Raw genomic sequence first — 4947 nt, 5'->3', positions numbered from 1 at the left:
GTGAGTTATTTTTTTTTTTTTTTTATTTAAACATCTGTGCTTTGTCCTTAGTTGTCTGAAATGTCTTCTAGCTAATTGTGATTGTACGTTGGTTCATTCTTCTAATGTGTTGGTGATGTAGTGCAGGCCTGGCCAACCTGTGGCTCTCCAGCTGTTGTAAAACTACAAGTCCCATCATGCCTTGCCACAGTTTTGCTATTAGGGAATGCTAAAACTGTGGCAGGGCATGCTGGGATGTGTAGTTTCACTACATCTGGAGAGCCACAGGTTGGTCAGGCCTGATGTAGTGTTAATATCAATTATGTATGTTTTTATCCTTTGTATTGTCAATTTTTCTGGTTGCCTTGGCCTTTTTCTGGTGTTTTATGTCAAAAGTAAATGTTTGTAGGTGTATTTTAAAGAAGTGTGATTATTATGTTTTATGCAAAGTTTTTTTATTTAACAATTTCAATGGATTTATGTTTATTGTGTGTTGTTCTGGGTTGTCCTTTGTATGCTTGATGTGATTTTTCATGCATATTTGGATTTGATGTTTACAATTTTGTGCAGATATTTGTGGGTAGTGTTTTCTTGTTAGCATCAAAAATTGGTAACTTAGCGTGCAATATTGTGGTTGTGTCAAGCTACGACGTTTGGGTTTTAAGTAGTATAATATTGTGCATTATGCGCCTTTGTGTATGTATTGTTTGTTTGGTGAAATTGTTTCTTATTTAAAGTATACACACCCAATGAAGTCAGGCAGAAAAGCATAAGCATCGTTTAGTTTACTTCTCATCAGGTACCACATATGTTTACATCACAATAAGGAATTTGCAAAAACATATCAACAAAATAGTATGTTCATGAGGACATTCTTCATATTTCTACAGTATGAAAGAGAAGCAGCACAGCCAGGCCACATCCAACACTGCCAAGAGATGCAGATGGTGGCAATGCAGGTAAGATTTTACTGTAAACACATATTCTGCAAACACATAGAAAAACAAAATGTTAATGTTTATCTTATCACATAGGTTCTTCTTCAGCAAACCCCCCTCCACTAAGGCGCCCATCACAGGGCTCGGTTACTGTGGCTAGGATGCCAACCAAGAGACGCTGTCTTGAGGCTGAATCACCAGCACCATCATCACCACCCCAACGGCGCATCTCCGCAGTGTCGGCCCTGCCACCACAAGCTATTTTGGCCAGCCCACAAAGTGAGGATCCACAATCCCCTCAGTTGTCTGGTGAGTAAACATAACAATTACCTGTAAAGCAGGTAAAAAACAGTGGGTTAGATGTATTAACCTGGAGAAGGCATAAGGAAGTGAGAAACCAGTGAGATGTGCAAGGTGATAAAGGCAGCAGCACAAAAAAACTAACTAACTGTTAATTTACATATTGGAGCTGTTTGCCTTGTGCCTTTATCACCTTGCACATATCACTGGTTTATCACTTCCTTATGCCTTCTCCAGGTTTATACATCTGCACCACTGTTTGTGCACAGCAAAAAAATAAAAACACATGAACAGTCATCCTTGTAATAATCACCAACAGCAAGCACATGGTGGTAAGGTTTTTTTTAGATGGTTAATTGTCAGATGTGATGTTGGCCATATCAACAAATATTTATACTTTTAATCTTTGCTAAAAACACCTACATAAATGTTAAGTCTCATCCAATTGTTTTGCATGGCCAACATCACCAGTTCTAAACATAGGGCACCTTAAGACTTTTTCACCCATTGTTAATGTTTACATTTTAGACCACTATATTTGTTAACGTTTTGGGCAGACCACTGACTGCCTTGAACAATGTATGAGTGTATTGGTCAACACATTTATTGTATTGTGTGTGTTGTTCCAAAGGAAGCTTCATACCCAATATGTAAATGTAATAATTTGTATTTGTTACAGTTCTTCGTGTTCGCACATTAATTATGGCTCAGAGTCCAACAATTCCCTCAAACTTATTACAACTGAGTAGTGAACGTTAGAAGCCACATATTATTATTGCCATGCAGCTGCTGGGAGAGTTGCTTCTGGTGGCAGGGCTCAAGACAAGCAACTGTACCCCGTGCTGCCCCAGAGGAGGCAGTCTGCCCTGGAGTGCAGGTAGGACCTGCGCTTCTGCTCTTGCCTCATGGAGGTTCTGAGTAGCATAAACGCAATTGGGGGAGGGGGGTGCTGTGGTGCTATAAGGAGGGGTTAAGCCACCTGTCTTTAATGCCTCGGACCCCCTGTAGACTTAATCTGGCCCTGGTTATACATAACTTCTTAATTTATATTTGATACAATTTGGCTGCCAGTGTTGATTATGATTATGAAATTAACGAGGACACCCATAAGGCTGGACCAATTTGGCTTTGCTGTTCTAAATGTGGTCTGATCAAAAAGGTGAACAACATAGTTAAGTTTAGGCCACAATCTATTTATCAATTCCAACATGAATATTAAGAAGTAATGCATGTTGACGTAAAGCTATAGTAAGACCAATGCTAAATATTTACTAAATAGTGGCTGTCTTCAACCCCATACAGAACCAGCCATCATGACCGAGGATGCCCAGCAGGAAATTGACCAGCAGGATACCTACACACTACACCTGCAGCCCATCGATCCTACCCAGCCAACCACGCCGCAGGACATACCCCAACCACCCCAAACATCCCAAAGCCCCCAATTGAGCACAACACCACCCCAGACACAAATGGGCCCTGAGTTTTGGAGCCGTTGGGCCACACAACAGGAGCAAAACTATGCGTGCCTCAACACCCACAGCCAATACCTGGCAAGTCTGCCCCATCATCTGCCTAGACTGAGTCGAAACTCAGGCAGACTTATAGTTCAGGTGGGCAAAATTGCCAATTCAATGGAGCAGATGAGGGCAGACAACTCCCAAATGCAAGCCAATCTCCAACGCATCATGGATGAACAACAGCAGCAGCAGCACCAATCCCTAATTCAGCTAATCCAACACAACCAAATTGTAAACGACAACCTGTCCAGAATAATAGCAAGCAACACTGCCGCTAATACGCAACTCACTGCAAGCCTCAATATACTAAGTCAAAGCCTTAATGTGTTGGCATCACACCAAGTCAGCTCTAGCTCGGGGAAAACTACACCAAGCCAGACCCCAGTTCAATCCCCAGTTAGACGCTCCAGTAGAACCCGGACCAACGAGCCAGCCCAAACCTCGGCACCCAGAACACACCAAAAAAAATAATAATCAGGCCTGCAGCTAATAGTTTGTTAATTTAAAAATTATGTTGATTTGTTACAGCAAAAATGCCTGTGTTCAAGGTAATAAATTGTTCACACGGAATATGTGTATTGTTTCATTAGCTACAGAAACCACCGGCACATTAGTGTCTTGGCCCAGATGTCTATTGGTATAAATATTTTGCCTGCCCCTAGGTGGCCTCAGCTCAACGTGTGTGTAATCTATGGCACCGAGCACATTGGGCATGGCCGCAAGCTCAGAGAAAGCTACCCTGACTGCATGCCACTGCGACTCCTGGGTAGGGAAGCAGAGAGAGGCATCTATGTGGCCATCCAAGACATCCAAAACCTGAGTGGACATTCCTAAATTTAAGGTGAGTGTCATGACCTGTAATCAATACAATACTGTGTTATATTACATTACAGAAGCACCACTTAGACATAGACGTGTATGTATGTTTTAACTCACCTGAATTAAATATTTAGAAAAGGTGGCCTGTGAGATACTAATGACATCGCCAGTCACAGGCTGGAAGCTGCCAGTAGCCATAAAGTGCAACACAGCCAGGAGTTTGTGCAGGCCTGAGACAGAGCGAGAGCGTGCTGTCTCAGGGTCTAGGTTCAGTTTGTCAAGGTCATACAGACGGAAAATGTTATTTACATTTAGTCGGACCATCTGTATAACCTGGTCATCAGCCAATTTGTTAAAGTTTAAACGCCCACAAAAAAAAAACCAGGCATCGCCAGCCTACGCGGAACCTGTACAACCTGCTGACCATGTTCATTTTCCTGGCCTGGGTTTATTGTAGCCTCATGGAGCAGTGTCAGGTATCCCCCAGCAAACAAGACAGCAGTACTACACACGGTAGCAGCCATTTCAGAGTGAGAGAGGAGAAAAATGTGCTTGGGCCCCTTTTAAAGGTCCAAAAAGTCAGGTGTGAGTAATGTAGAATTGGCAACACATGTAAACACGCTTCTCAAAAGCAGGTCTATTTTTTTTAGGCTTTTTGTACGATTAGTATTTTATCACGGCCGCACATGCATTTTCACGGTAGAGATTTCAAATACGAATGCTTAGTAAATGACCGAGTTCAATACCTAAACAGCCGCGTTTGACCGATGGTGTATTCATTCGTATTTTTACTACACAGCCGTAATAAAAATACGAATGCCCACATCACTGCCGTGATTTGTGCTTAGTGAATTCCCGAGATGACACTTTGAAGAAAAAACACCATCTCGGTCAAAATCGGGAGCTTAGTAAATATACCCCAATGTCTCTTTATTTTTCTTTTTTATTTGGGAGCTACAGAGATGCAAGAGTGACCTTATTAGCAGTTGTGCTTGGCCTTGTCTGGCTGTGTTTATTTTTGTGTATGGACTGAGATTTCTTTTGTGTCTTTTGCATTCTCTCTCCCCTCTTTCTGCCTCTCTTGCTCTTCTTAAACGTCTACCAGTACTGTAGCTCCCATCTTGCTTGTTGCACAAATCCATGGTCTTTTACTACCCTTTGTTGTTGACCCCCCTTGGCTCCCTTATCTTTCCGAAAGTGCAACACAAACCTCTAACAATGAGGGGATGTCAGCTCTCATATTGCTTCCCTCACCTAGGGAAGCCACTTCACTCTGCTTGATGTCATGGAGAACACCTTTTCAGCATTGGGTGACAGTGAGTCTCCGGCAAATGTGTGCACGATATGTTAGTGCATCATTCAGGGCTGGCAACAGAAATCTTGGGGCCCCA

The 4947-nt window shown here is 42.4% G+C and overlaps 1 long non-coding RNA gene across 1 annotated transcript; it reads left to right on the top strand.

Moving 5' to 3' along the window:
• Window positions 1–867: 867 nt before the first annotated feature.
• On the top strand, window positions 868–3307 carry LOC134911557 (uncharacterized). The gene is made up of 3 exons (XR_010176670.1): window positions 868–938; window positions 1014–1226; window positions 2520–3307. It is a non-coding gene; the product is annotated as an uncharacterized LOC134911557 (long non-coding RNA).
• The last annotated feature ends 1640 nt before the right edge of the window (window positions 3308–4947 follow it).

This window comes from Pseudophryne corroboree, chromosome 4 (genome assembly GCF_028390025.1).
Source record: "Pseudophryne corroboree isolate aPseCor3 chromosome 4, aPseCor3.hap2, whole genome shotgun sequence".
Lineage (NCBI taxonomy): Eukaryota > Metazoa > Chordata > Amphibia > Anura > Myobatrachidae > Pseudophryne > Pseudophryne corroboree.
Note: the sequence above shows the minus strand (reverse complement) of the source record. Positions and strands in the feature narration are given on the sequence as shown.